Below are 19,888 nucleotides of genomic sequence, written 5' to 3' on the forward strand. Positions count from 1 at the left end.
AGCCCAAGACACAGACAAAGGCAAGCAGAATCCAGACATGGACAGTCACTTACAGCATTCCCTAACTTTTGACCAGTGGACTTTGTAACTGCAGCAGTCCTCTTTCACCACTGGTATGTGTCAGTATGTTGATGCACACACATACATGGACACAAACGAAGTGGATTTTGAGCCTCCACCGGTGTGCAGAGCACTGCTGGAAGTAGGAAGCCTTGTGCAAGGTTGTGCAAGCCAGGGCACAAACTCCAGAGCATGGAGATAACACATCTCCCATGCTGAGCATCACTACACCCGTCAGCTGAGTCACAGGGGTTAGGTACCCAGGCAACTATAGCAATCCATCGTGGTTTCTGCAAGGCTTGGGAGGAGGCAGCACAGCTACAAGTGAGGCAAGAAAGCAGCAGCACTTCTGCCACCTTCCAAGTGAGTGGTTTGGACCAGTTAACTCTTCACCAACCAGCAGATACGTCCTCTCAATCAATGCACTGATTTAGCAGGCAACGAAGAAATGAGCTTTTCCTCCTGTTCTGCATGCTTAAAGAGAAGGTAGCATCGGCCAGGAACGTATTACCCGACAAGATGAGACACTCATTATACATGAGCCTCTGGCAGATTGCAGCCTCCCAGGTTTATCTGAAGTTGCAGATGGTTTTCCTGCTTTTATAGAAGGACTGTGTGCTGGATTTGGCTGGGATAGAGTTAATTTTCTTCATAGGTGCTACTATGGGGTGATGGTTTGGGTTTGTGCTGGGAACAGTGCTGACAACACAGCGATGTCTTTGCTGCTGCTGAGCAGTGCTTACACAGTCAAGGCCTTTTCTGCTTCCCACCTCACCCCACCAGTGAGCAGGCTGGGGATGCACAAGAGGCTGGGAGAGGACACAGTGGGGATAGCTGATCCCACCTGGCCAAAGGGATATTCCATGCTATATGGCATCATGTCCAGCTTATAAAGCTGGGGGAAGAAGGAAAGGGGCAGACGTTCAGAGTGGTGGTGTTTGTTTTCCCAAGTAACCATTACACATGATGGAGCCCTGTTGTCCTGGAGATGCTGAATCCCTGCCTGACCATGGGAAGAAATGAATGAATTCCTTGTTTTGCTTTGCTTGCACCATGGCTTTTGCTTTACCTATTAAACTGCCTTTATCTCAACCCATGAGTGTTCTCAGTTTTACCCTCTCCCCATCCCAGCAAGGGAATGTGAGTGAGTGGCTGGGTGGTTCTTAGCTTCCAGCTGGGGTTAAACCATGACAGAATGCCAACAGCTTGTTGAAAATGTCCTTTCCAGCAGCAACAGGCCACCCAAGTCCCATGGCAGCCTTACTTTCCTGCCTGGATAAGCACAAATCATGTAATCAGGAGATGGCTTTTCAAAGGCCTTCGGTGGCTTTCCCTGCCTAGGGACAGGAGGCAGATAAGATGTGACTGTAAGTTTTGTACAGACCATTTTCAGCCTTTCCTCTCTGGGCCACACAGACCTTTGCCTGAGGCACCGCTACGTTAAAAAGCAAGCAAGAAAAAGCCCAACTTAATCTGCTCAACAGCTTTGTTGGTGAGATATGGATCTGCCAGTTAATTCTGTCTGAGCACTTATGCATGTTTTTATTTACGGGGAGACTGGCACACCCATGTCTGGCCCACTTCATAGCCTTTGTTCCAGAGAGCTGGCGGGGCTCTCTGAAAACAGGATCCCACGTTCAAACCTATTATCCCATTTGCAAATAACGAGGTTTAATTTTGCTTGCAGTAGGTATCCAGAGGAGGAAAGCTGGACTGCGTGTTCGCAGCTCGAGAAGGGAAGGGGGCTGTGAGCAGACAAAGGGGGGGCCTATAGGGATGCTGGGGAGGGACTCATCATTAGGGACTGTAGTGATAGGACAAGGGGTAACGGGTTAAAACTGAAACAGGGGAAGTTTAGATTGGATATAAGGAGGAAATTCTTTCCTGTGAGGGTGGTGAGGCACTGGAATGGGTTGCCCAGGGAGGTTGTGAATGCTCCATCCCTGGCAGTGTTCAAGGCCAGTTTGGACGAAGCCTCGGGTGAGATGGTTTAGTGTGAGGTGTCCCTGCCCATGGCAGGGGGGCTGGAACTGGATGATCTTAAGGTCCTTTCCAACCCTAACCATTCTATGATTCTATGAAAGCAAGCAGATTCTGAAGTCGGAGCAAATACTGCATTCTTCCAGCCTGGTAACCAGAGAGCTGGGCTGCTCTGTTTACCCTGGAAAGGAGTGACTCCCATCTGTGCAAGAGTTAGAGGCTCATAGAACTCAAGCCACAAATAACTGTAGAGATTTCAGTCTTTGCCATTCGCAGGTTGTTGGAAGCAAGGTTCTTTTTTTAAGCAAACCTCTTCTGTATTCGTAACTATTTGGCAAACACCCCCGGGGAAACACATTTCAGCCTCCCAGTTGTCTGCAAGCTGTGCCCATTTGCTATTATTAGTTCCGTTGCAGAGTGGTGGACTCCAAGGGCTTGCGTGAGAAGGAAGAGTTGCCCCTGGGCTAGGCAGAAGCAGGCAGCCCAGCCTTGATCAGCAATTCACACCTTGCCTGTATAAATGTACATACCCACCGCCTCCTCCACTCTAAAGACCATGAGTTAAGAGGTCTGCTGTAAGCTCCAAGACACCCAGGAGCAACTGGTGCTGTTGGGAGAGGTGCTCATGATATTTTCGGCTGCTGAATCATTTCTTCGCCGGGGGAAAAACCAACAAAAGAGGAAAAAAAGCAGCAGTTGCAGGGTGGCCGAAGCTATTTGTACATTCAGGCAGCTCCGCTTGGCGTGGAGCATTCGAGAGCTGGAGGCAGGCACAGTGAGAGCAAGCTGTTCCAGCTGCTGCTGATTGAGGTGAGAAGGTTACCCAAGCACACTCCACTTTCCCCATGCTAAAGGTAGTTATCACATTCGCTCTTATACTCTGTTTAAGCAGTTTGTTTACTTCCAAACTCAAACCTGTCAACTTTCCACTTTCCAGCTTAATAATAAAGATTAAAAAAAAACCCTAAGAACATACTAATAATTCCATTTTTTCTCTTGATTTCCCAGACCTTTGTTCATTGCACAATTGAGAGAAAGTTACACAGATGTGGTCAAGTTACACAGCAGTAGGAACTGATGACAAGGATGTGGGCAGAAAGTCATGACAACCAGCTGGGGACAGGGAGGAGAGACTAATCTGGACCAACAGCTGGAACAGGTCATCAAGATCAACAGCTGGAAGAGGGAGAGCAGGCAAGTTCATGGAGGAGCAATACCTTGGGTGTTACAGATGCATAGAAACTGCATTTGATTCAGGAAATCCCTGAAGATAGTTGAAGGTTGGGAGCTCATTCAGCTTGACATGCTTGAAGTCTTCCCTGGGCACCCACATCTGGCCATTGCTGGAAGCAGGACCCAGCACTAGGCAGATCCTTGGTCTGGCACCAGAGGGATATGTGCCTGAGGAGGTGGACAGCTTAGTTCAGATCCATGCTTCATTTCCAGGTGAGAAAGTCTGGTGAACAGGTTGTTCATTTGGGTAGCAATGACATGGTGCTAGACTGGGAGGATGAAGGGGAGGTGGTGATGCACCTTGAGCTTTATGCTCTACAGATATACTCATATAGACAAGCACTGCTTTTTTTAAGGGTCCCTGAAGACCATGAAGCAAGGCCAGATCACAGTGAGACATGGTGAATGCTCCATCTGTGGCAGTGTTCAAGGCCAAGCTGGACAGAGCCTTGGGCGACATGGTCTAGTGTGAGGTGTCCCTGCCCATGGTAGGAGTTTAGAACTAGATGATCCTAAGGTCCTTTCCAACCCAAACCATTCTATGATTCTATGACTCTAAGTGATCCCAGTGTATGGAGGAATATAAGTTGACAGGTCTGCTTTCTATGTCTCTCACCAAGGATACAGGTGTCCCTGTGATCAAGAAGCATTTGCTAATACATTCTTCCAGTGAAGCACTCTTCCAGTCCTTAGAACCTCTCCTAACAGCTTTACACAAATAATATTGCCTCTGCTTTTTAAGGTCATGAAGACTCTTTTTCTTTACTCTTAACAAAGGCTGTTGGAGCAAGTGGGATAAGTGACAGCATGTAGATTTGATCTGTATCATTAATACTGACTTCTAAAGAAGGCAGTTCACACAGGGCAGGTGACAGGATCAAACACATGGTTTAAGCAGGCACAAGAAGAATAACCATCTGTCTTCCCTGCATCCTGAAGCTCTCCAGAGCGTGTAAACGACAACACTTTCATGTCACTAGATCAGCCAGCTGGAACAGTCCTGGGACCACTTCTCTCAGCAGTTAGCACGGCTCAGACACAACCTCCCTGCACGGGAATCACAAGGTCTCTTTCTAGACGTGCTAAGAGAACTAAAGCATCACCTCTCAGAAATGCTGCAGTGACCTGCGCAGATTTACTCGCACTATTGGCTCCTGCTGGGCAAATTTAGGATAGTAAAATGTACTTTGTGGGCTACACATTATAAGCCAACAAAATATGTTCTCCTACAGTATGGTGGAATAGGGTTTCGGGAGCATCAGGAGCATGTTGAGCCCCTGATGTCGTATTTATCTCCTGTCTGGCACTGGCAAACCTTTAAACGTATTTAGGATGTGAGGGCATGCAGGAGAGGTGGAAGGTTTGGTAGAAACCTCAGGTTAATTTCAATGTGTGCTCAAGTCATAGAGCTTCAGTTTTGGAAAGACCCTTGGGACTTTGAGGGATCTGCAGCTTGCACTGAACTACTGACAGCCAGGTACCATGATGAGACATGAACTGGACAAAATCCATGCCTCAGGCACTGGTGCTGGGAGCAGTTTGCCAAGTCAGCCTCATGTCTAGCCTTTCCAAGGTAACTGAGTTCAGTGGCCATTGCAGAACTGCTACCCAAAGCCATTAGGAACGCCTGTCTTAACAGAGAAAACTGCAAGCCCCAAGGGTTGTGTTGTGATTTCTATAGGAGAACTGCAGGGATCCTCCCATGCCAATTGCTGCAGGGCCTTCCTGAGGGTCTTTGCCTAGGAAGTGGACCCAGAGGTGAATTAACAAGGACTGGCATGGCAGGGGAGGTCTGTACCCTGCACCAGACCAGAAAGCTCCCCTGTGCTGCAGACAGGAGAATTCCCCTTGCATTGCATGCTGAGGGTTTGAAAACTTCCTCTCAGGTCTGATTTTAACTCACCAGTGGTGTCAAAAGCAAGGCATAAACTGACCCATGGCCATGGTGGTGTGCAAGCCCATGGGCAAAGAGCTACACAGCCTACACCCTCTTACTCGCTTCAGGGAATGGGCAAACCCATGCTCTTCATCCCTAGGAGGACCAGCCCTGCTCTTCAGGCAGGTGATGCGAGCAAGCTCCATCTGCAGCAGCATTCATGGTGAGCCTTGCACATGGGGATTCCAGCTCTTTTGTGGCATGTGTTACTGATGCCGCTTTCAGTAAGGATTCACTAATCTGTAGGGTAACTTTTCCAGTCGGAAACCCTAACAGCTAGAGAGAAATTAAGCCGGAATTGGAGCTGCACCAAGAACATTTGAATAATCCATCCGGCTTAAGCAGGATCTCCCAAGACAAGAAATCTCAGAGAGAGCCTAGGAAGAGATTATAAAAGAAAATAAACCAAGGCACCACAGTCATGTGCTGGTGGAATGGCCCAGCAGGAATGAGAACACATGAACCTGTACAGGCTGCTACAAGCACAAGTCACAGCATAAAGCACCTTCAGCTGTGACCAGAACTTCTTTAAGAAAGAGAAAAGTGGCATCCTTCAGGATCTATAGTTCATTTTTGTGGCTTTCTCCTACAGCATCTTCTGCTGCTGCCTTTCCCTGAGTACCTGTGAGAGTACAGAGGGGGAAAGCTAAGGAATCCCATGCATAAAAGTGCATGCTTGGGTTGAGCTGCAGCCTGTTGGGTGTATTTCATAGAATCCCAGACTGGTTTGGGTTGGAAAGGACCTTAAAGCTCACCCAGTTCCAACCCCCTGCCATGGGCAGGGACACCTCAAACGAGACCAGGTTGCTCCAAGCCCCTGTGTCCAACCTGGCCTTGAACACTGCCAGGGATGGGGCAGCCACAGCTTCTCTGGGCACCCTGTGCCAGCGCCTCAGCACCCTCACAGGGAAGAACTTCTGTCTTAGATCTAACCTGAACTTCCCCTGTTTCAGTTTGAACCCATCACCCCTTGTCCTGATGAAGAGTCCCTCTCCAGCATCCATGTAGCCCCCTTCAGACACTGGAAGCTGCTCTGAGGTCCCCACGCAGCCCCTCTTAGCACAGAATACACTAATACCATACCTCAGCAGGAAAAGAACAGGAAAAAGGCACACTGTGATCATCTAGAGCTACATCCTGACCTTGGAGAGCCCAGGGACCCTTGCAGTGGTGTTTCTCACAGCCTGAAACCACATTACAGGGTGGCAGCAGCTGTCACTAGGTAGCAGTACTGGGATTTTACAGGCCATTTCTCAGCTCATTCCTGCTTTTTCTGTTGTGGAATAATGACAGTCCTGAGGTCAGAAGATTCACCTTTACCATGTAACCCCACCAGCACGACCACCCTGCCTCTCATTTCATCTTGTTGCCACACCAAGCAGGGAACCTTGCTGGGGACAAGGGCTGGCCAAAACGCTTTTACCTCCTGCAAAGGCATTGCTGGCTAACAACGTGCAGCACGCTTCTCATCCCAGATCCCACAAGAAGCCAGAGCAGCGTTCCTCCTGGTTGCACACAGACACATCCCAGCTCGAGGCAGTGGCTACACAGGACAAGTAAATTGCTCACAATAATACCATTAGTTGTCCTCACTTAGGGGCACTGCCTTGAGGCTCAGTGAGACTTTGGCATATAGAAAGGTGGGTAAGCACAGAAAGCAGGAGAAACCCGAGCACAGACAAAGGGGACTTGTGTCAGAAGTAAGTGGGAGAGGATAAGGACTGCCAAGCTTTTAAGAGGAATTGGAATTTAATGAAGTGATTGAGCAAAGAAATTGAAAGCCTCCTTTGCCTCCTGCAAGGGTTGAGCGGATCTGAGCAGTACTTGGCTTGGCTGCATGACAGGGTTGTTATTTGATTTTAAATAACTTGGAAGCTTTCAATGTACTTCATAATTCTATTGACATTTATGATTTGAGATACTTGATCTTGAAAACGCAAACACAATGCTGATCTGCCTCTCACCCAGGAGAACTGGGAATCAGTGCCTGCAGCTCTTTAACGTAGCTGATCTGGGCTCTGTTTGCCATGGGCTGGCTTTTACCTAGCTCTGTCGCTGGTACCACACAGGGACCTTGCACTTTGCAGAGCTGAATTATTCAATACTGAGTAATACCTTTAAAATTAGATTGCTCCATATTTACCTTGCAAGGCTGTGGCTCCAGTCTTGCTCCTGGGGAAAGCCTGGGCACCCCTTCCATGGCGTGCTCAGGCTGGGATCCTTCCTCCCATAATCCTGGCTGGAATGAGTGGAGCCATGGCCACATCATCCAGACATCAACAGCAAAGCTGGTGCAACTTGCTCTTGATAGACCCCTGGCTGCATGGAGGAACCAAGGATTCAACATCACAGGCTCATTCCTGGGTACCCCAGGGCATCCCCAAAGCTACAGCTGACCTGTGTGGATGGTGGGGTGTGTGCACATGACATCGTACAGCAGAAACTGGCTGGGTACCTTGGGGTCATTCTCCCTCCTCTGTCAAAGGTTCCCACAGGAACCAATATGAGAAATATTGGGATATTAAGTCTTATAATTAGGATCAATATCCAATTCCTATATCTCAAAGCTCAAATCTCTTCACATGAGAGTGTTCATGTTGCCAGTAATCATGTGTATTAAAATGGAAGAATATATGTGCCCAGCCTGACATTAATTAGGATCTGATTCCACTCTTATTAACAGGCATGCGATTCCATTGACTAAACAAGATGTTGTACCCTTAAACAGACTTTGGTCTTTAATTTTCACACCATGAGATTGGCACTGATGTTTCAAAGCCATTACAGCAGCAGAAAGCTTGACCCTTGCTGTTTGCTACCAGCTGTATTTGCAGAGCATGACCATTCGATTACACCCATCAGTTAGCGAGGGAAGAGCACGTGGAAGATCAAAAGTGCCATGATTATTTCCATGATTTTCCCAAACCAAAGGTCCGATGCCGAAGCCATGTGTGTCAAATGTCAAGCCCTCCTTCCAATGCTTTCTTTCTGAGCAGACCCTCCCCAGATGCCCCCATTATTCTGCCTCCATCTGTGGTCTGAACATGCACTCAACGCACTGCAGGGATGGTGGAAGGTGCATGTGAACAGGGCAGCAAAGCAAGGTCTGATTTGGACTTCATAACCGTGGTAAGGAGCAGAACCTAACACCCACCTTAGGTGTCAGCACAGAGGGAGGGTGCACTGGCGATGGGGCAGTGTGTGATCGCTGCTCTGGGATGGCAGCTTGAGGTGAGGTGGTGGGGGGACACCAGGGAGCAACCAAAAATGAGAGGAAAAAGGTATGGCAAGGTTAAAAACATAATGTCTTGCCTGCCTGACACTAAGCCCCGTGCCTGGCTGGTGGTGTGCTAGGACGTGAGCCCGAGAATGGGAAAGCAGATGGAATGGCAGATTTGGACCAAGTGGAACACCCCAGAGCCTCACAGGGAGACAAGGCTGCCTTCTGTGGGAGCCTTTGCCAAAAATCCCACCCCCCTCTGAGCATCCACGGATGCCCTGCATGTCCATACAGCCAAAGGGACGCAGCCAGATGGGAGCTGGGAATAAGGTAGCAAACAGCAAACCCGATGGAATTTTTCCACTGGTTTTAGTGGACTTTTGATCAGGCCCTGAATGAAGCAGAGCTTGGGCGTTTGACACCAAATCCTGTCCCAGTTTTCCAAAGACAAGGAGGAGGGTCAGGTATTAAAATGGGAAAAACAGGAGGTGAAGCTGCCTCTCGGAGGGGGTTCTCATCTGTAAAGCTTCTGCTGTTCACAGACCAGCGGGCGCAGAGGAAAGGGGAGACAAAAGGGCCCAAATCGCTACATGAGGGAAGGATTTGCAGTGCTGAGATGCAGAAAGCCTGCCCCTTGAGAGATGCTGTTTCTGATCTGCAGGCACACAAAGCCTTTGTAATTGCCAGAGTCATTATTTGCTGTAGATGGCAGAGAGGCATGACAGGTACTGCAGGACACATAATAAGCTGGAATGAGCACTGATGTTCACCCAATACCATCAAAGATCGGGCTCATCACAGGATCCCATTTAGAGTCCACAACAGCAGCCCTGATATCGCTAAGGAATACGTTTCATCTAAGTGCAGACCTCACTCATTGCAGTCCATGGCTGTGTATTTGCTATCTCCTCCTCTGCTCCCAATTGCTGCAGCTACAATCTACCCACTCCAGCTTAACCCAACAGTGTCTCTGACCCACTGTGTGTTAGAAAAGGGCCACCTGCATTTTAGTCACTCCCTAAACCATCTCCAGTAATGAGGAGGCTGGTAACAGCCTTAAACAGCATATGTTAAAATTCATTTATCTGTCAGCCCAGCTTCCAAGGCTGCAGGTGCTGTGCTGCTCTTGTGCACTTAGAGGCTGCAAGCCGAGTTTCAGCTCTCAGACATGTTCTATTTACCATGATTCCCAGATGCAGCATCAGTGAACACCCCGGCATCCCTCCTCGCTTCCTCAGCATGCCAGGGAAGGAGAATATGTCTAGACAGAAGGCAAGGATGAAGCTAGAGATGATTTTTCCTTCAGCAAACCCCTTGATGGCTTTCAGCACAGGAATGACAGCTAGGGATTTATGGCTAGGTTGCCAAGTCCTAGCAGACAGACACCTTACTCAGGTGCTTTTGTGGGCTTGGGAGACATAGGAGACAGCTGCTGAAACAGCACGGCGTGGGAGGATGTGTTTAGTCAGAGCTTCGTGAAGCACATTCCTGAATGTTTATAGCATTCACATTGGACTGTGCAATTTATGGCCACTAAGGCTGGATACGAGCGTTCCTGCAGACAGACACGCGCAAGAACTGAGCCTGAGCAGCAGCTGACTTCGCTGAAGATTGAGCCCAATGTCCTGAGCATTTGGCTTTGCTATTTATTTATTAGCACTTGAATTTGGCACTGTGAACTTCATCTTTTGTTAGTAACCAGAGCGCTCCATGTGAATAAACAGGAGAACCATGGAATCATAGAAAGGTTTGGGTTGGAAAGGACCTTAAGCGCATCCAGTTCCAGCCCCCTGCCATGGGGTTGGATACCTCCCACTAGACCATGTCACCCCATGCTCTGTCCAACCTGGCCTTGAACACTGCCAGGGATGGAGCATTTACCACTCTTCGACAACTCTTAACTATTGCTGTAGGGCAAGCTGCAAACACAGAACAGGGCACACGTGAGTTTAGACCAACGAACTTCATTGGCTGACTAATGTTATTTAGAACTTCATTGGCTGACTAATGTTATTTAGAACTTCATTGGCTGACTAATGTTATTTAGAACTTCATTGGCTGACTAATGTTATTTAGAACTTCATTGGTTGACTAGTTATTCAGAAACTATAGCAGCACAACCTAACAAACAGCCCTGGCAACCAAAGATCCAGTAGCAGAGGCCTGGTTTGGTATGCAGATACACTATAAAGCCAAAATGGCACTTGTTTCATTATGTTTCTGGAATATAGTGAATTTTCCTCCACTTATAAATGAGCAGAGAGTAACAAATTTTGATGACTGTAATTAGCCTCCCATCTTAGTTTTGTGGCTTTTCTGTTTAATGGTTCTTCTCCAGGAAAACCAGTTCAACAAGGGCTCAACTCTGGCTTGAAAACCTGATTAACTTCTAAAGGAGGCACTAATATAGCCTGGATAACCACGGACAGATAGGGCATAACTGGAAGGGAACCAAAGAACGCAGAGAAAACAGCCTTAAGGGACAGTTATTTGTACCAGGGAAGCTCTTTCCTTCAGCTGCAACGCAGAACTCAAACTCCTTACCCATGATTAATGCATTCACACTTCTAAAAACATGGGACACTTTGACTATGAAGTGAATTTTCAGAAGATATACAACAATATCCATTAAATGCTTTGTGTTACAAAGAAAGACTGGGTCTCCATCACGCTTTGCACTTCTTCCAGTCCTCCGTTCAACATTCCTGTGCCGTTAAAACTGGAACTTTTGAGTGCCCAGGCTGTATTTGAAGACATTAGCTTCTAAGCAAGCCAAGCTGGTAATGGTTTAGGTAAGTTTTCATAAGTCTATGTAAGATTACATAGGCCATTGGCAGGGTCAGATATTTCCACATCTGCCTGATAGTCCGTGCACCAACTACCAGCAACACTGGATGGTAGTGTGCCATGGCCTACGGGCAGAGCACTGGTGGCAACCAGTGGGTGCTTCATCTTGTGGCTTATTAGCCTGACATGCACTCAGCCTAAATTAGCTGCCTAACTGCTCTAGGAGTAACAGAGGGAGAACACGAGGCAGTTCATCCCTTTTGACTTACCTTAGCACACAGCTCTTAAGACAACTAAACTTAACACCTTGCTTTTATCTAGCTTGAGTTAGACAGGGTGCGCTTGGGACTGCCACCAATACAACAGGAACTTTCAGGTAACTCAAAATGGCTTTAAGCTTGTCGTACCCTTCTTGACATTGCCCTGCTTTGCTGTCAAATTCACTGTCTGAAGCAAGCCTTCCAGACTAACTGGCTGTGCAGGTGAAAGGAAGATTTGCAACCCATTGCATTAACTCAAGGCTAAAGAGATCCTTAAAGCACTGCTGTTTGTGCCCAAAACCACATTACATCCCTTCCAAATGTTGCCTAACCCCTAGACTAGCAAGATCCCCCTGTTCTGCTGTAACTTGCAGAGAGGTTACCATACACTTATGCTGGTGCCACATCACCATACAAGAAGGCACTTGAGCTTTTACTGCTACTTCAGATCAATTTGTTTTGCTTACAGATTTACATTCAGGGGGGTAAATTTAGGGGGTTTTGGCAGATTTAACCTGTATCTTTCTTGAAGTGACACACAAAGAGTTCTTTTCAATGTCCCCCAGTACGCTTCTTATCCTTGAATTACTGAAATAAGCACTCCATCTTGGAGGAATTTGAATTCCTTGAGGTCAGAGGAACTGGGCATTTATTCAGTTAACATATTATTATAGCGGTACCATCGCTCCTGCAATTAGAAGTCGTCTTCAGTCTGTTAGATCATCAGAACAACAATATTCTGCATGATTTCAGATTAAAGCCTGTGATGTGCTCTAATTGCCAGGAAATCAGTTCTCTTTATTAGAAATATTTCCTTAGGTCAGTGCTCAAGACTCCCAGGATGGTTTGCATTGCCAAGACAAATGACTGCATTCAAATCTGTAAGCAGATTTAGCATCCCTCTTCCAAACAGCACTGTCCTGCTGCCTGACCCCTACCATGCCAGTAAATCCCATGTGTCTTTCAGAACTCATGTGTCGCCCTGTGAAAGCTGGGAACAATCAGTTGCAAATATAGACTCGGGGGCCTCATGAGTCAGCCATGTACTTATATAGCTCTTATCTCTCTGTGGGGGAGAGGAAGGTATAAACAAAGGATCCCTTCCATTTCTTCAGACTCACCCAGAGTCTGATATACAATACAGCAAGTTCCCTAGAGCATCCACTGAGAAAGTTCTTCTCTGCCATCCTCATGAAGAGCTGCCCATGAAGCTGGTGGGAGCCAGCCCTTTGCATTTTGAGTGCACATGGAGAACCGAGTAGGCGTTAATACTTGGCAGTGATCACAATCTACCCATGGTTTCTGAGAGTCACAGATAAACACTGGGTCCTAATGGTTAAAACTGTCTTAGTCCCCTTCCTTCTCACCCCAGCACCTGCTGAAGTGCTCAGGAAAATAGAGCTCCTATAGACAATCCACGCCGTGCCCAGGCACTTGCCCTTTTGACTCCAAATCACTCCCAAGGCCTTCAGAAATCCTCAGCCCCACCACCTCAACCAGCACCTCTAAATGAAGCTGTACCTACCATTCTGATAGATTCAGAGTCCTGCCTGGCAAGCAAGAGGCTGGTTTAAAACATGAAGGTCAGTTGGTCAATAGCCATTTACACCAGGTTGGTCCTTTGAACAGCATCGGACCACGCTGTCCAGATGTTAGCTTGGATGCTCCTGCCTCCACTGCCTGAATGGTGAGTGAGGGGCTTTCTCCTGCCTCCCCCAGGTCCTCCTGCTGTGCAGGTGTTCATGTTTGTCCTTAAAACCTCTACTTATTCTCTGCATACACATGAAAGAAGGCCAAGGCATAGCAAACCTCACCAGAAAGTGCGGATTTGGGGAGAGCAGAAGCACTGGGAAATTCAATTTGAATCTAATTGTTTCAAGTCCCACAAAGGGAGCAATTTTTAACTTTTTTCAGTGTTTGAAACGTTCATTTTCAACTTAAGGAGTATTTAATTCCTTTCAACACTTCATTCTGAGATAGCGTTTCTCATTTCGAAAGCATCCCAAGTAACAAGCAAAAGAGCCAGACACCCTAAAAATAAATATTTCCCAAATAAAGTGTTACAGGTCAAGCCAAAATCATTTTTGTATTTTCCTGGAGAGCCTCATAAACTTTTGGGGTTTTGATTCAAAACCCAAATTCTTCAGTCAGTGCCTTGACAAAGCCTTTATTTTCCAAGCTCTACTCGCACAGGACGTTTCCACCATCAGGTCTGTGCTCAGTGCTATAAGCTTCTCTGGATTTATCACATGTAAGGTGATTTTATCCTGGAAGAACACAAGAAGAACCATTATGGTTGGAAGGCCCCTCTGTAGATCACCCGGTCCAGAGCAGGGCACACAGGAACGTGTCCCTGAGGGTTTGGGATGTATCAAGAGAGGGAGACTCCACACGTCCCTGTGCAGCCTGTTCAGTGCTCTGACACCCTCAGTGTGAAGAAGTTCTTCCTCATGCTGAGGTGAGACTTGTTGTGTGCTAGTTTATGGCCATTGCTCCTCGTCCTGTCGCTGGGCACCCCTGGAAGGAGCCTGGCACCATCCTCCTGGTGCCCACCTTTGAGATACTGATCTGCATTGATGGGATCCCCTCTCAGTCTGCTCTTCTCTAACCACTTCTCATCACAACCACCACAGGAGACAGGGAGAGCCAAGGGGAGATTTCGGGCAGGATGCATGGTGAAGGAAATAACTGTTACCTTCACAAGCAGGGAGGCAAAAAGCTCAGGAGAACCACGTCTGTGGCTGCTCTCTATTGCCAGGAGCAGAGAAGGGTCCACCAGAAGCCTGCTGGATCTTGTAATGGAGGCAAATGCAGCTCTGCCACCACCTCGAGACCTCCTTCTCCATCCACACAGCCCCACGCAATACCCACACCAGACTTTACTGACTTTGTTTTGATGTGTTTTGGTTCTCATCTATCACATCCATGGGAGGGGGAAAGGGGGATGGTAATTGAATTTCATTTTAAAGACTCAGAAGTTACGCTTATCTCTCTGCCTGCACATGGGAGCGTGTGTCCTGGCGGAGCGAGCTGACACCAGATGGTTTCCAGGCAACTTCTGCAAGCCACGAACAAGAATACGAATTAGAATTAAAAACCAAAGCCCAAACGAGTCAAACAAAACATATAGCAGCTACTCCACACAAAACCAGCTTTGACTGACGCATAAAGTTCATGCGAGGTCCTCTGTGGGATTCACAGCGCTTGCTGCTAAGGAGAGAAAAACCAGCATCTATTGTGAGACACACGATAAGCAAGTTTATGTTGACAACACACATAGCTTGTGTGTGGTAAGAGGCCTGTCAGGCCACGTCCGTGTGATGATATTACTTGATTGCTGGAATTCCATAACGCAAGTGTTCCGGGAAGACCAGCCTGAGTACATCTAGGGGCTGGAAAATGGTGTCATTGACACCAGTTTTTCCCTCCTGTCCAAAGGATTTTGCTTCGCATTTATCAATTCACTACACCTCTTTTTTTACAAGTGATTGGTAAAGTTTGGGCAAAAAGTGGTGTCCTTGGGAGCTGCCTTTATCTGTTTCTCTTCTGTGTACTACAGGAAAGAGGTTAGGTTATCCTGCAGTGGGTAGGAATTGACTGCTCTCCTTTTTAAATCTCAGCCCAAGCTTCAAGATTAGGGTGAGGTCATCCCATTTCCCTCAGAATCTATTCTTCCCATATGTTGCCCAATTTATTGAACTACGTAGGTCTCGGACAGAACATGACATGATCCAGAGCTGCATCAAGAGTCAAATTCAGTCCTTGGTGCCACAGCTTAAAGGTTTCACACCCCACACTGTCAGCTTCTGAGGATAACAAGGGTTACTGGATGAAGCGTTTCCAGCCTTCCCTTAAGTTGAGGAGGGGAAGGAATGCCTTGCAGGGAGTTTAATTATAGGACCCCATTCTGCTCCTGCATTCACCAGCATGAATGAAAAGCAACTGCCAAAGCCTGAACTCGGCTGGGATCAGGGAATTTGCATTATCAATGAAGATGCTAGTGGGTATTTTAAAATCACTACTGTTATTCCAAAGTATGTGTTCGAGTTTCAAGAAGGGAGATAGCAAAATCAAGGGAAGTTATTAATAACCAGGCATCCAAAGGGGTTTAATTTACAAACCACCTTCTTCTTTTTCTTCCTTAAAGGTTGAAGGCACCGTTTGTCTGAGAGTGAGACTCTTTCCTTCGAGAAAGTAGGTTATCAGTAGTGACACTGAACACATTTTGTTGTTCATGTGAAGTCAGAGCAAATCAGGTCATAGACAGAAAGCACAATCTCTAAGCCCAACTCAAGCTTTTCTCCCAGCTCTGAAAAATTATTGACCAGCAAAACTGCTGGGCTTTCTTCCAACTGTTAAGGTATGTATGGACCCATAGCAACAGCGTGTTTTCTCTGCTGGAGAACCCAGAGCAGCATCCCTGATACTTCAAATCCCTCCATGTGTATTCACCTCCTGATCCTCCTGAGAGATGGCCACTGAGTGAGCACTCCTGGGCTCCTCCTGTCAAAGCTGGATGGAGTTTGTAAACCCATATTTAACCCCACTAGCACTTCCTTCCCATGCATTTGGCCTCAGTTTCTGGAGTTAGCCCTTAGCACTGGTGGGTCACCATGCACATACGGTTTTAATCTCTGACAGATTTCTTCATGGCTGCTTTCTTCAGAGTCCCAGTGATCCACTCACACCATTGAGACTTTGGCAGGCTCAGCAAACCCTGAGTGAAGCTGAGGCAGATACTGAGGCTCGCCTCCTTTTTCCTGCAGTCTTCCCATGTGTGTCCAAACTGACAGCTCTGCTCCCTTCAGTAAATACTGTCATCACTGGAAAGCTCACTGCCTGCAGACAGAAAGGGGCCTACATAATAAAATAAGGAGGAAAAGTTAGCAACAGGCCATGGTGTGACACCGATTATAGAAGTAATGATAGCAGAGGCAGTCGGGGTGAAATCTGGAGTGACGCAGCCTCTCTGCTGCCAGGCTTTGGCCCTTCCAGAGGAATAAACCCGTACAACTCACAGCAACTCCGTGTTGGGACTGAATCATCTGTCTACTGCAGGGGCTCCTCCACCCCTCACTACCTTTCACCAGCTCTCCATCATCCAGAAGAAAGGCCAAGGGCTATTTCTGGGGAGGTCTTGGAATACTCAGAGAGGTTGCATCAGAACAAGCAAAGGCAATTTCTCCTCTCAGGCATTCGAGCTACTGCCTCAGGAAGACTTACAAAGAGCTCTCAGAAACCCAAACCCACAAAACTGGATGTTTCTTGTTGTAGTTCTAACCCAGAATGAAGGACACCAATAGGGCTTGCAGTGCAGTATTATTATTGTTATCACTACTACTACTACTACTGCAGAGTGAGTACCCAACATTGCTCACATACTAGAGAAGCTAAGTGCTGTCCTGCATTACCTTTGGGGATTTTAGTGTTTTCCAAGGCTTTTAGCTTAGCCACAAGGGAAAATTGAGCAGCAGAGCTGATGGAGCTGCACCCTTTGCCCCCATGCACTGCTTGATGTAGAAGTGAAGCACTAGATCACCAGTGGTGGTCGCATGGTTATAGACATCCCCATTGTGCATCTTGGCTGCTCACACCCCTGCCAGCACGAGGGCAAATCTGACATGAGGTCACATTGGAAGATGCTCTTAGGGAAGTTCAAGTGGAAAATTTGGGTTTTGCAAAATTAAACTTCAAACCATGGATGACTCAAACCTAGGCCCTGTCATATCTGTACCCCAACAGTGTGATAGGGAAAGAGGGCTCCAAAAAGGACTTAGTTTACCTCTCTTGTGTAAGCAAACACATGGCTATGTATGAACAAGTGTCCCAGCAATGGCCAGGTGTGTTTCAGAAACCTTTGGTGGCTTTAGGGATTTAAAAGACCATTCACCCATGAAAGTCCTTTTCCATGCCCTCCAGTAAGGTGATAGCCAGAGCTTTGTGATTTCTCTTCCACGAAGGAGCCATCTAACCCAAAGGCATGGTGTTGCCTCATGGTCTCACTATTTCAAGGATTTCACAGAAGAAGATGGCTGAAATTTACTTATTAGGGCTTTACTTATTAGCATTCATCTTTGTGGTTCATCTCTTTTAGAGATCTGAGGCCACTGCAAGATACAGGAACATCTGTTTCCTGAAGCCAAACTTACAGTCATTGGTAGCCTACTCTAATTGTGAGTTTGTGGGCAGAAAAAGTACAATGTGTTATGCACACACACATGCACACAGAGTACTCTGTTGGTGGCTTAAGCTAAAGCCTTAAATCAAAACACCAGAGGTATCAGAGCCACAGCTCTGCAGGCTCACCTTGCACAGTGTTCAAGAGCCTTGCACCCGATGATGGATCAATCAAGGCTAAATTCAAAGGCAGATGTTTAAAGACTAAAATAATTCAAGAGAGTAAGGTCTGAATTTTTTGCATCTAACGTGATACACTTGCATGAAGACCCTATATGATCCTATATGAGCACTCTAGAAGTTTTCATCACTGGAAAGGAAAGGGAGAGCTCTCTCCTGTCCATTGACTGCCAAGGAAGCTCCCAGGAATGTTATTCTAATGGAGGACTCTCAGCTGAACGCTTGAGGCTACATGTTGGGAACAGAGGCAGTCACTAGTACACTTGCCTGCAGTATTCAGGCTTGAGTGTAGACCAACACTCAATTACAGGCCTCACTGCTCCAGTGATGGTGCAGCAGGGGTCCAGTTGCTGTGCAGATATGGAGCATCTGCCCCACTTCCTGGTGCTCTGGTGGTTATCTGCAGAAGCTGCTCACCTGGAGGAGTGGAAATAAGACAGTGGTAGCCAGAAAGTACTGAAGCAAACCCACTGAAGCTAGCAGAAGACAGTGGTCAGCATCTGCAAGCCATCGAATCACGTGGCGAGTCTCCGTCCAGCTCTCAGTGTATCAAGGTCTCTCTCACAGACACCTTCACAGTCAGTGATGCTGAAATGAGAGGGTCATTCCCTTTCACGGTGCCTTTCACGGGATGCTTTTCAGCCCTATGGATCTGCCCATACATGCTGCCGTGGAGGAGAAGACCCCATGTTCCTCAAGGCACCCTGTGAACTGCAGAGACTGGTCTTGTCAACACCTCTCCTTCCAAACCCTCACTCCCACTGTGCTTTTTTCAAGCATATTTAAAGTTCCCTTTCATGTAATTGGCGATTTCCTTTCCCTCCCTCCCACATGTTAGGTTAAAAGGGGCAGGAGGTCCTTTTCTGTATTGATTTGTTTTCCTGACCTTTCAGATACACGCAGAGAAGATCAGCAAAACGGCACTGCAAAAGGAGCAGAACAAAAGCGCCGTGCTTGCTCTCATTTAAAGAAGTGAGGCAAACACGAGACTTAGCATCGAGTAGGAAATACACCGTCTGCTGAGGAGCAGGAAGAGGCTGTCTGTAAGGAGAAGGGATGGCGAGGAATACCGCTTGGCACTGCAGCAGCGATGGAGCAGGCTCTGGGAATGGGCAGTCAGCCTTCAGAGAGCAGTCATCATCTCAGAGGGGTTTTCTTCTTAACATTTCTTTTCATTCATTTTTTGGGGGAAGAAATGTAACTTAACCGGATAAATCCCATTGCCACATGAAAGGAAAGCAGATAAATTATTCTTAATCCTTGATATTCACACCCTGCTACTAAGCCACCCCCACAGCACAGTGCACTGTGTGTGGTACCATTATACGTGCTGTAGAGCTGGTTAGATATAAAGCAGACGCCCTGATCTCCAAAGCTCCCCTGACACTCTTTGGTGAGTGCATCATGGTGGTTCGACCAAATTCTAAGCTGGGTAGCAACATCCTTTTCCTTGCTTAATTCCTCTTGTGCATTCAATAAGATCTGATATTCATTTCCCCTCCCATATCTTGTAGCCCTGCTTTGCTCTATTCCACACTACAAGCAGACATAGCACAGCAAGGAATGAAGCGATTGTTACAACGCCTTTACCAGCCTCACAGGGACATGGGGAGGATTAATTAATTGCTTTTATAACCTAAGATTAAAAATAGTATAATCATAATAAAACCCGCTTCCTTCATTATCAGAATCAGTTACTAAAATCCCCAGTAAAGACAATACGGGTTTCCTACTAAAAGCAAAATCGGGACTGTATCCTAATCTCACCCCTGCTGGGAGGCACAAAGAAACTAACCCAGACTAACTTTTACGGTCAGGAAATTATATCTCATTAAAGGCCCGTGTAACATCCTCTTTCATAATTATGCTGAAACAAATTAGGACCATTTTAGTTCTGCAGAGAAGAATTGAAGGAATCCATCCATTGATGTGGCACCACTAATCCACCTTCAATTCACACATTTAGTTAATTCAGATTAAGCTTTTCCTCAACGACTCTGCATAAGCAAATCCTCACTCGGGAGCAACCACCTCCCATCACAGATAATGACCAGC

General features: G+C 47.0%; 1 long non-coding RNA gene across 1 annotated transcript; it reads left to right on the forward strand.

Annotated features, from left to right (window-relative positions):
• The first annotated feature begins 8,305 nt into the window (after positions 1-8,305).
• Positions 8,306-19,669, forward strand: LOC130610999 (uncharacterized). The gene is made up of 3 exons (XR_008975131.1): positions 8,306-8,440; positions 18,727-18,805; positions 19,348-19,669. It is a non-coding gene; the product is annotated as an uncharacterized LOC130610999 (long non-coding RNA).
• The last annotated feature ends 219 nt before the right edge of the window (positions 19,670-19,888 follow it).

Source organism: Pezoporus wallicus, unplaced genomic scaffold (genome assembly GCF_028554395.1).
Source record: "Pezoporus wallicus isolate ANWC-B61680 ecotype Strahan unplaced genomic scaffold, APGP_CSIRO_Pwel_v1 scaffold_11491, whole genome shotgun sequence".
NCBI classification, from domain to species: Eukaryota; Metazoa; Chordata; class Aves; order Psittaciformes; family Psittacidae; genus Pezoporus; species Pezoporus wallicus.